Genomic DNA, 13,122 nt, shown 5'->3' with positions numbered 1-13,122 from the left:
TACTTAACAGGAACACTGCTGTTACCAAAAGGTGTGAGGATACATATATTGTACTGACTTTATGGCCATGTGTGTGGCATTATCATATGTTCATGTAACACCCTCTTGTAGGATGTTGCCATGATGAGGAGATTCTATGACCGCTCCCAGCTAGCATGCATCATGAAACATTGTTAGTCTCAGACATTTACATTGTGCCTGTACTTTGGAGAAGTGGATTCCAAACAGTAGAGGACACAGGGCAAAACCCTGTGGGACACCACTGGTTACAGCTCTGCTAGTGGAGGTGGATTCCCCTACTTTGACTAAATGACTGCTGTCAGTGAGCCCATTAACAACCCGTCTAATGATATAAGCGTTGAAGCCTAGTTGGGTGAGGTTGTGGATGATGCCCGAGTGGGAGATAGTGATAAATGCCTTTTCTAAGTACAAGTAGTTTGTACACACAGCTTTTCCATCAGCCAGATCCTTGGTAAGTGTCTCAAAGAAGTCCACCAGTATTAACAGGCATGATCTAACTTTGACAAATCCAAACTGAGTAGTGTAAACAAATTGAAAATTACCTACATTGTTGTTTTTAATGTCCATGATGATCTGCCCAATGGCCTTGCATATATAGCTAATGAGGATGACAGGCATATAGTTTTAGGGGTCAATGGAAGCACCACCTCTGTGCAATGGGATAATGGTGGCTGCTTTCCAGTCAGCTGGGACATAGCTGGTGGTTACATTATGAATTCTAAGAGTTCTCAAGGCTGTTACAATTCCATGTCAGAGCCCATGTAGGACACAGCCTGGGACATCATCAGGTCCCATAGGTGTTGTGTTTCTGTCCTTAGAGAGACCAGTTATAACATGTTGTGCATATATACAAGGTAGGGGACAAGTGGTAGGGATGACATTCAGTAAGTCTGTTGGGGACATGCAAGTGACGTTTCACAGAACCTGTTAGCCAAAGGGTCAGATATATCTATAGAACCAGTATATGTGGTAGCATGACAAATGAATTGGGCAGTAATCAGGCCTTTTCCTTTTAGGTTACAGATGTAACTGTAGAATGCCTTGTCATTTTCAATTTTGGAGGAAGCTAATTTGGACCCATACTTTGTTTTGGAGGACTTTGCATCACCTCTTATATGCTTGTTCATGCTGCTGAGGAAGTGTTGCTAGTTTAGAGGGCTTCCTCTCTCCTATTCTTAAGATGCAATGTCTCTATCTTATTGTAAAGCCTGTTTTTATATTTATTTATTTATTTTACATCTGTTAACTGGGCTAGTCTAACTGGATATATTTCCATTTTCAGTAGAGGCACGGAGAGAAAAGCTCCACTGGCAACAAAAAATTGAAATATAACAATTACAAATTACAAATTAAAAATCAATATTAATACATAGTAAATGAACTGATTTCAATAGAAGATTATTAAAAGATAGGAAGTAATAAGATTACTAAAAAAATACAGTAGTACTAATAAAGTAAAGTAGGTATTTACAGTAGTCAGGTGACAAAATGTACAGGATAATTCAATATGCTGTTAGATACATGTAGACTATCAGTATATCAAACAGGATAGAGACTTGCAGAGCATCAAGCAGGATAGATTATGCCAGTATGTTGAATTCTATTAAGCAGTAACAGTCCTACTTCAATGATAGTGAAATAAGTAGAGGTTCAAAAGGAGAAATATCTATAGTGAAGGAGAAGATTAGTCAGGGGTGCTGCAGGGGCATAACCAGTGTGTTTTGAGGTGTCTTTTGAGGTTTTGTTTAAAGAGAGGCAGCGAAGAAATTAAAGTTAGTTCATTATGCAGTAGGTTCCAGTTTTTTCCCACAGCGTTGGAAAACAGAGCATCTCCAGCCATATTGTAAGACTTGCTTATGCTAGCAAGAAGTTTGCTGGAAGAGCGAAGAGAATTTAGATTTTTATAGGGGATTATGAGATTGGAGAGTATAGGAATGCTGTTATGTTTATATAATATCTTGTGGGCAATGGTGAGTTGGGAGAGTTTTAATTGGTTTTGAAATTCAAGCCAGCCTAGCTGCATTAGATTCAGACAGTGGTGAGTTCTAAAAAGATTGCCGGTGGCAAATCTGGCTATGTTATTATAGGAATTAGCTAGTTTGATGAGATTTTTTTTCTTTAGATTAGTTTATATTGGTGAGGCATACAGAAGAGTTGAAATTAAATGGGAGTGTGCAATCTTAGTTCTGGCTATTGGTGTTAGGAAAGGCTTAATTCTATATAAGCAGCCTATTTTTCTGTTGACAGTTTTTATGGTGTTATTTATGTGGCTGTTAAATGTAAGGTTATTGTCAATAGTAATACCTAGCAATTTAGTGGTAGAATCAGGGAATATAATTGTGCCATTATTGGAGATGACGAAGAAATCTACTGGTGGATGTGAAAAGAAGGAGTTTAGTTTTTTAGCATTGAGCAGGAGGCAACGTTTTGTGAACCATGTTTCAACTATGTTGAAAACATTCTGAGTAAGTAAAAGTAGACCAGTAGGGGAGTTTGCTGAGCATACTAGTGTCGAATCATATGCGTATTGAATGCAGGTGGCTTGTTAAATGGCTACATGGAGGTTACTGATAAATAGTGAGAAGAGAAGTGGACCTAGAATAGAGCCCTGAGGGACTCTGAGTGTGACTGGCAGAAGGGATGATATATTATTTTCCCAGAGAACTGCCTGTTGCCTATTGGTAAGGTAGGACTTGAACCATTTAATTGCCAGACAGTCAAGGGAAAGGGATTCAAGAATGTTGATAAGAAGGGCATGGTTTACCATGTCAAACACTTTTGAGAGGTCAATAAAGAGTGCGGAAGAGAGGTTGTTTTTATTATGATTTCTATTGATGGTTTCTGTAAAGGATAATAGGGCAGTTGTGGTGCTATGGGATGGCCTAAAGCCATGCTGACAGTTTACTATGATGTTATGTTGAGATAAATGGTTTAATAGTTGTTGGTAAATGCATTTTTCCATAATTTTTTCTAAGGGTGATAATAGAGCTATTGGCCTGTAGTTGGAATAATCAATGGAGGTACCCCCTTTGTGTAGGGGGATAATATGGGTGATTTTCCAGATGTCTGGAACAATTCCTTCTTTAATGGTTCTATTTATGAGGATGGATATGGGATGAGAAATTTCTTTGGCTGCTTTTTGCAGGTATTCAGATGGAAGTTGGTCAGCAGAAGGAGTACAAGGTTTAAGTTTTTGGATGAACTTATAGATGAGAGTGGTACAGATGGGTTGCAGATGGAATGTTGGCAGAGTGCCAGGTATAGTGGTGGGGAGGCTTGAGTTGTCAGGGACTAGTTGACTGGCTAGTGATTGTATGGCCTCTGCAAAGAAGGTATTGAAGGTATTGGCAGTTTGGTGGGGGGTATTTTGTTTGGCCTGAGATGGGGAAGGTGTGCGAGAGTGGCCTGGGTACAGGAGATTATTTATACTAGACCAGAATTTTTGGGGATTGTTTTGGCGATTTTGCTGTAATTTACAGTAGTAGTTCTTTTTGTCTGTAAGTATTGCCTTTGTTGTAATATTTCTTAAATGCTTAAAAGTTTGTTCATCTGAGATATTTTTGTTAGCTCTCCATTTAGCCCAGGACTTGTTCCTACATAAATTGTTTTGTCTGGTTTCTTTAGAAAGCCAGGGGGCAGGCTTGGACTTCATTCTAATGGACCGTTTGGGTGCATGCTTATCGAGGAGAGATAAGAATTTAGAGTTTAGGTATTTAACAGCTTCTTCAAGTGGTAGGGTTTTTAAAGGGTTCCAGTCACAGGCTCTAAGTTAATTTTGGAATAGAACTGGGTTAAAGTGTTTGTTGGTACGTGCAATCCTATATGTGGGGGGTTAGAGATATCATTTTTTTGCCTTAGGATGTAGGTCAAAGAATGATCGCTTACATCATCTGGCAGAGTTCCTACCTTGTATGCTTGTTTCTGTTTATTTATAAGTATCCAGTCTAAGGTGCTCTCTTTTTTATTTGGTTTATTAATTCTAGTTGTGGAGGTAATAGTTTGACTAAAGCCATGAAGGTTGATGTGGGAGGTAGGACTGTCAGCATTAACAACTTTCCAGTCGGTATTAAAATCACCAAGTATTATTGTTTCTTTGGGGTAGGTGTTGATGGCACTTGCCCACCAGACAGGGTTGGTCTTCCATGAGGAGCTTGATATGCACCTATCAGGTATAACTGATTCAATGCAGTTATGCAGCTGTTTGTATAAGGCATTAGTGTATTGCTCAACATAGTTGCCAGTTCCTTCTGAGGAGTAAGGTGCAGTGAAGCTATTGATATCATCCTGTAAGAGGTGATAATATGCTTTGTTGATGGTTATGACTTTATTTTCTGCCATGGGGGTGTGTCAGGTCTGATACTTACACCGAATGAGAACAATTAGTTGTCAGAGCTCACCATGGAGGAGCACGCAGTGGGGGTGCTACAGTGCTCCCCCATATCGGTAAGCACACCATCCAGTACGTAGGCTCCTCTTATGGAGGGATATCAACCAGCTAGTCCAGGGCATTCTGGTTAATGAGGTTGAGATACCTTTATGCAAGTGACTCTGTGCATCACTAATATACCCAGTCGGTGGATAATTACAGTCACCCAACACCATGGTGTCAGAATGTAAATAAGCAGAGTGGGTGTCTTGATTCATGGAGGGGCTCCTGTAGCTGGCAATTACTTGAATAGGTGCCTGAAAACAGCCTAAACCACCCACATTGCCTGCAGAACATCATATTGTGTAACAATCTGGATGTGTATGTATCCTTAATTAATATTTATACACTACCACCATTACTTTGCTTGCCATCAGTTTGAGGTCTGCACATGTGTTTGGAGTTGTACACTAGTATGGTTGTGTTTCTCTCCACAGCCTTGACCCAGGTGTCTGTGACTGCACAAATGTCTGCATCCTCCAAGGTAATGTCAGCTTCCAGTGTGCGGAATTTTGTGTTGACACTCCTAGTATTTAGCTGCGTAACCTTGAGGTTGTTTGTAGACGGGCTTTTTACTATAGTATTTTGTACCTGGGACACCACCTAAAAGGTGCCCTATGGGGGTGCTGAGAGCCTTGGCCATTAGCCAAAATCCCACAGGTGACAGATGATGACCATCTACGTCAAGGCATCAAGGTGCGTTGGAGATGTCAGACCCAGCCGATCGATAGTGGATCCCCTTCAAATGACACCAGACATTAAGCCAGGTATTGACGTTAATCATTTTCATTTTGTATTGATGCATCATCCCAGGTGAAGGTAATAAGAAGCTGAAGGCCAGGGGCATCCCTGCCTGAGAAACATAGTCTGACAGCTCAGTCATGTCTCTCTTCATGCAGTTCACAGAGATATGTCTCACTTCATACACAACAACAATAACTATGATGTAGTCATAACAGTACCTCTTGTTCACAAACTTGAGTGCATGTGTGATATGCCATGTCAGGGCATCTGATAGACAGCTGACCATGAACTCTCACTTATGTAGCCTGTTGAGAGGGTCATCAATGTGTGTCTTGACGTAATCACCTATGGCTAATAAGGTTGATATAGTTTTTGCCTTAAGGGTTTGAGGGATGAGACAGTGGTGAGTGAACTATTATGCATACTGGTCTGCAGAGATAGTATTATATGTAGCATGCTCGTGTTTCTGTTTATGAGCTGTCTGGTGTGCATGTATTTTACTAGAAAGGAGCTCTGCATATGCAGGTATGTGTGTTATGGTTTGGGCAACCTGCTCATTCTCAGATGTATAATATGTTTGCAGTGGAGGTGCAGATTTTCTTGCATGCAGTGAGAACATGTACAACTTTTCAGTCATTAGTTTACACTTGCACATCTAAAATGCCTGTCAAACAACCAGACAACAGGATGATGTGCAACATAATGTGGGAACACAGTGTTGTGTTCTGGGAACATAAATGTGCAGTATGACATTACTAGGACATGTGGGAGGAACAGTAACATTGCCCAAAGGTGGCCACTCCTTTGCTATAGGCCTCACAGCCACATCAGCCAGATCACCACCATGATCCTCCTTAATGGAAGGTTGCATGGCTTGCTGTGAAACTTGTACCTAAGATGTATCACTGACACTGTGGAGCTTGCTTCAGCAAACTTGGGTATCTATGTTACTTGACATTTACCATTATAGTGTTATGCAGCTGTGTTCCTTATCACCATCAGAGCAGTACCCTAGTGAAGCCCTATGGGCCTCAGAACCCATGGCATAAGACATGCAAATGTCAAATGACTGGCCTGGTTATTAATCAGTGCATCTACCTGGAAAAGACTACAAGACACCAACACAGCCTTGCATCATCTGGGACAAGTGTGTGGATCAACATATATGCTGTGGCTTGGTGCTAATGTTTTGCTTCATTTAAGAGAAAGAGAATGGGAGCTTTGTATCCCAGCAGAGTGTTGTCTTGGTGAGACCAATTTTATTAGTAGCCAGGCAGCAGCAATTCTGGTGACTCCCCACTTTTCAGCCATCAGCAGGAAGTAAGTCTTTGTTTTCAGTAGGCACTGCTTGATTAGTGTTTAACTTCAGAATAACTGCCTATACACTCCACCCTTAACTATACATAGTGTACACATTAGTTTCCCCTCCAGTGTTTGGCAATGCTCTGTACAAACTCAGAAGTCCAATGTAACAGAAAGGCATTCTACCCTTGCTGTACTCTAGTGCCTCTGTAGGTGTAACATATCTGGGGATCAATGACATGTTACCAATACAGTTCTATGACAGGCTTACTGAAATAATCCCATTTCCCATAACTATATTCCACCATATGCATCATGTTAGAGACAAAAAGATTACATACCTGATGGAAAAAATCAGAATATATGTATTGTGCCAATGAGTCCATAGGAAGTAACTCTCATACACAATGGTTTCCCTAGCTAGCAGTTTATCTTTCCAAGCTGGTCCTCACTAGTAAAAGATTGCCTCAGAACCAATCTGTAGGTGAGTAAAGCAAACTGAATTATACACAGGTGATTTGCAGTGTAATCAGGCAATCCCTGGCAGCTGTTGCAGGTGATTTAAGGCCTCAATGAAAAATCTATCTCCTTTCTCATATGATGAGCTGGAAATGCTGGGTAGAAATATTATGTCAGGACAAAGAAAATGTTTGTTGTAGATATTTTTTACATACAGTTATGTGTTTGCTACAGGCTGCAGCTGATGTTGCTGCTGCAGGCAAGGTGAATAGTGAGAGATGCTTCAGAATGTGGGGGATAACACTTATGAGTAAAGGTGTGACCACTGGCAGCTCTGGTGTACAGTTAGAGCCAGACTGGGGGAACCCATCCCACAGGATATTGAGGTATGTGTTTAAGGTAAGTATGTTATCCAAAGGTATCATTAACAGAGTAATAGGCAACATATTTGTTGTGTCCTTCAACAACAAAAGGGGTACATATTTTATTATGTCAACCATGTGCGCAAGTGCCAAGCCATGTGTTACATTATGGTAGTCATTTGGAATATGTGTGCTGACAGTCCTTGCTCCTAGCAGAACCTCCATATGTGTATGTTAGTTGTGTAGCTGTGCTAATCTGTAATATCATTAGCAAATGATTGTGTGCTGCAGTCTGATATTAGAGGGCCTCCTTTGTATTACCGAAGTTAAAAATCCCTTTGAATGCATATTAATACATGACCTCACACTCCATGCCCTTTGTAATGTTGTTATAGGGCTATGTCAACTGTGTTCCTATCTGCAGGCCTTTCCCATCCATCACTGAACAGCAGACATTCCATTTGAAATGTATTGGGTGGATAAATACATGACCTCACACTCCATGCCCTTTGTAATGTTGTTATAGGGCTATGTCAACTGTGTTCCTATCTGCAGGCCTTTCCCATCCATCACTGAACAGCAGACATTCCATTTGAAATGTATTGAGTGGATAAATAGTTAATGACATAGTCAGTCATTGCAGAATTCATAATAATGTATTTGAAATGCTATATCCCTCTGGATTTGAACTCAGAACCATGTGCCCAAAAGGACTATTTGGAAAGCATTTAACAGACTGAGCTACTGAGTCATCATTACAGCAAGTGTATTTTTCAAGTTATGAGTGCACACTTACAGGCTGTGATATACCTCATTTACATCCATTATTATGTGCATGGGTTTGATATGGATATATTTCTCCACCATAGTTCCAGTTAAACATCTGTTTGCCACTAATGTATCAGCAGGTGTATTTTTATATGCTGCTGATAGAACTGCACATTTATTTGCTGTTAGAGACCTCATTTACATCCATTTTCTGGCTTTCTAGTAGTGTATTATTGTACCAAACTCCAAGTTGCACTCCCATTTTTTGTATTACTCTTTAAGCAAATTTGAGTGATGTGGCATGACGCACACCACTGCTTGAACATGCTTAATGATGTTTACTTGCCAATTGCTATGTTTTGCTTAAGCCACCTGTTTTAAATAAGAGCTGTGTGGCTTGGTGGGTTGATGCAGGGGTCTGCAGGTGGAATGGTCCTGGCCTCTAGACAGGGCACAGGTGTACATTGTGCACCTGATTACTATTATTTCACAGACATATGTCAATTTAGCAACGTTTAGCTGATCTTTGCAATGCTGCATGACACAATGCATCACGCAAAAAATCTTTAAAGAAAAGAAAAGTGGGGAGATAGGACAGTGGTGAAATGGGGTGCAAACAGGGCGAAAACATAATGAAAGGCAGGTAGGTATATGCAGGAAGGGTGTGGGAAAGAACCATAGCTATCAATTTCTTGTACAGCAACAACTGTGCACGTTAATAGAATTTGTAGATGACTTTGGACTGTCACCCCCAGAGAGAGACAGGTGAGGACAACATAAGTGCATTCTCAAGCCAATTGGACCAAACTGAGTGTGTCCAGTGGACTCGTGCGAAATGGAGAGCTATGTATGTGATTATTTTTTTTGGGGGGGGCAGCTGCGCATTTATTTTTAAAGATGAGAGTGGAATGTTGGGGTTGGGACATAGTTTCATGTGAGGGAGTTAAGGTGGGAGGGTGAGGAAGCATTTGCAGACAGACAAGACAGACAAAACAGCACACAGGTTTGGTGTGAAGCACAAGAGGGAAGTAAACACCTTAGTTGGGGAGGGTGTTGTGGAATCACAGTCTCATGAGCATCACACCCAGCAGCAGTATGGCTAACGTCCTCACAAATAGGACTATCACCTCTGCTCTTTCACTGCCCTTATGGTGGCAGTGATGGGCGCTGGTGTCTGGGGTGGATTTGCCTCACCAGGATGGACAGCATGCTCTCCGTCCAGCATAGGGTGCACCAAGAATTTGGTGAAGCAACTCACACACCATAGCTGGCAGTTCCTCACAGCTGATAAAATCAACCCACCTCCGCTCCCAGAGTGTGACCCAGCCCCAACCTCTGGGCCAGAACTACCTGATGCTGCAGGTAGTGCAGGGGTAGCAGAGGGGACACCACTAGGCCATGGCCTGGATGTGCTGGGCCCCAGTGCTATGGACGGGGAAGTCAAAGGTAGGGGGATCACTAGGAACTGACTTACCTTGCTGTGCTGTAGAAAATAAATATAAACATAAGGTAAGAATAAACATAACAAAACAGGTGTTAGTGTTAAACATTCTAAAATGGATTGATTTATAATGCTGTTATTCTGAAGGTGATAGCATCTACTGTGATGCAAAAAAATTATATGCAAGGCTATAACAAGCTAGGGACATTTTTTTAGGTAATGTTGAAATATTCTTATAAAGGTTAGTGGGTACTGGAATAAAATAAACAAGGCTGTAGTTTTACTGGAATTATTGTCTAACAAGTTGGGCTAGAGAATCTGCAAGAAAATTGTCTATTATTATTTAGTGTGTGTTAAATTTAGAGGTGGTGTCATTAGACAAATGCTTTGGAAAGGGATAGTACTGAGGTTTTTATCTGGTTTTAAGAGCTTAGTGATGATTGCCAAGAATTTCTGGGGACTTTGGTACAATTTAATATAACAAGATTTTTTTGAAGGTTTTCTTCCCGATCCTGCAGTTGCTCATTTTCCCAAGTGTACATGACCAGTATGATAAATATTACAGACAAAACTAAGAGTCATGGCTGAGTAATGCATATTTAGACAGGAAATACAGCACCACATAGCTGTGTGTGGTACCTATACAGCATAAGAAGGGCACTGTAACAACCAACAATAAACCAGTGTGTGTAGGTGCACCTAGCAAATAGATGACCTTGTTCATCTTATAAACTGGGAAAAAACTGGATAAATAGGAACCTAGGAAATGGGAGAATAGCAAATGAAGTGAAAACAGCAATGGGCATGTATAAGGTATAAAAGGTGGTTGGTAAGAAACAGAGCCCTTTTTGTAAATGTTACAAAAGAAGAATTAGTGGGGATGGTAGTGAAGGATGGCTATAGATTTGATAGAGACAAAATGGCAGGTAGAAGGGGATAAACTGAGAAACAAAGAGCACAGAGACAGACAGGGTCATGTCTGTCTTCTCCAGGAAAATTGGCATACCATTTTGTGCTCACTAATATGACCTATTAATGAAATCAAAAGTTGGGGAAGACAATAGATAGATCTCAGACTGGATATATTAAAACCACCATGGAATATACACTGGAGACTTAAAAAGAAAAAAAAGTTGCATTAGAAGTAATAAGATTGTTTTGTAATGAGAACATTTCTTTTTTTTTTTTTATTTTTTTTGCTTGTTGGCTTAGTTTGCAGATAACTGATGAATTTACGGTTGAAGGATATTTGTGCGAATATGTCATGTGTTTTTAATTATCATTATATAATGTGTGAGGTGTTCCTAACAAATAATTTTGTTGTTCTGAAGAAGCCACTAAGCTGTAACTGGGTAAAAAAGTGAGTGTATTAATTGTGGAGTGTGCTAAATGTGTTTGTATTAAATACATGCATTTTTTTTTTGGTTTTAAGTCTCCAGTGTATTTTCCATGGTGGTTCTACTATATTCAGTTTGGGATTCATATTTGTTGGTTCTCATTTTCTTTTGAATCAGTGGTACCTTTTTGTTTGGTGTAGACATTACATAGATGCATGACTTCAGTGGGGAGGCAAATGAAGATGGAGAGGGTTGGACAAACAGTGAATAAGGAGTGGGAAATAACACATGAAGCGAGAAAAAGCACTAGCATGTGGCTAGGGAGAGGTACTGGCATGTTTGGATGCCAGGCCACTTCAAAGGGCAAACTCAAGCATTACTTCAGCTAGGTGACTAAAGTTATTGGCCATTTCTTTCTCTAAGGGACAAATGGGTGAGGCCTTACATAAGAAGTGTAGCTAGCTTATCCAGAGCTCAGTGCAGTCTCATGACCTGGCAATTCCTTAGACTGTATTTTGAGGACAAAAACAGGTCCTCTATCTGAGCTGAGGACCAAAATAAACAAATAACTGATTGTCTTGTCTGAGATGAAGACAAAAAGGTCTTTTGAAGCTCACTGCTTGCTATAAATGCAACAAATACCAGACATTTATTTTTTATTTATTTATTTAACATTTGTTAACTGGGAAAGTCCGATTGGACACAAGTCCTTTTTCAGAGGAGGCCCAGGGAAAAAAGCTCCACATAAACATAAGCTAATACAACACATACACAATTAGAATATAACAAACACAGTAAACACACAGTTAAATATACACTATGGGACACATGACGTCATTAAATATAGTACCAGATATCATTTGTGTTTATATGTACAATTAGTAAGATTGAGTCTAATATAGTATCAGCATTAGGAACATGCTGAATTAGTCAGGAGCCATACATGGACATATCCAGTTTTTGGATAGGTGAGTTTTCAGTAAAGTTTTAATTTGCAGTGAGGTCGTGGTGGATATTATACTGGGAGGTGAAGTATTCCAGATTTTAGCTATACAGTTGGAGAAGAGGGATTCCCCAGCCTGATTACTGGGAATGGAGACTTTTATCAGGGATTTATTATTGGATCATGAACTTCTGGCACTGGAGTATGGTTGCAGCAGATTTTGCAGGGCAGGTGTCTTTTCTTTATTATGGAGTAATTTGTGGACCATGGTTAGTTGGGTGTAAAGTAATAGTTGAGGAAACTCAAGCCAGTTGAGCTGCCTGAGTGATGTACAGTGATGAGGCCTGGAGTCTGAGTTGGCTGCAAATCTTGTAATTTTATTATAACATGTTTCAAGTTTTGTAAGGTCAGATTTCCTAAAGTTGGTGAGAATAGGTGATGCATACAGAAAGGTTTAGATCAATTGTGTTTGAGCTACTGTGGCTTTTGTGTTGTTTGTGAAGTAAAGACTTTTTTATGGTCTGAGATATATGGAAATCAAATCTCATGTTATTGTCTATTTCAACACCTAACAGCTTTATATGGACAGTGGGAGAAAATCTGATTTTGTTGACTGGTTTGATAGTGAATGAGGAGGGGGCTGTTGTAGCTTTTGGAGGTTGAAATAGCATAAGTTTTGTTTTGTTGAGGTTCAAGATGAGGTGGGAATTGTTAGCCAGTTTTCAATTGCAAGAAATGAGTTTCGGGTGAGCACTTGAAATTCGTGAACACTAGGGGTAATGCAAATTACTGTGGAGTTGGCATACTGAATTAGGGATGCCTGTGGGACTGAGGTGTGGAGGTTATTTGTGAAAAATGAGACATGGAGCACTTCAGCACTTGAACCATAACCATAAATACAGTATTAGCATTCAATTCTGTATGCTGGCACTGCAATACCACCCTATTGATAACTGCCAATCTCATCCCTTAACACCTTGCAGCCAGAGGAACTGCCTCCTCTGCCATCTAGTTGCCAGTGCACTTTGGTAGCCACCAGCCTCCACAACTGATGCTGAAGAGTGCTGGATACTTCTTTAGTCCACTTTCACAAAATAAATCTCTACTCTGCTGTTGAGTATCAGATCCAGAAGGTGCCAGCAACCCTTTCAGTCACCTATATACCCCCTGCTGAGAGAGACCTGAATGCCACTGATAACCCACTATCAGAAGCAGCAGATGGTACAGATCAATGTGACCAATATGTCACCTCCTCCTTCTCATCCAAAATGGGACAAGGATGACACAATAGACTGAATTATCTCTTACATATACTATAA

Source organism: Protopterus annectens, chromosome 12.part0, assembly GCF_019279795.1.
Source record: "Protopterus annectens isolate FY-2018-M chromosome 12.part0, PAN1.0, whole genome shotgun sequence".
NCBI classification, from domain to species: Eukaryota; Metazoa; Chordata; order Ceratodontiformes; family Protopteridae; genus Protopterus; species Protopterus annectens.
This window is presented reverse-complemented; position numbering follows the sequence as displayed.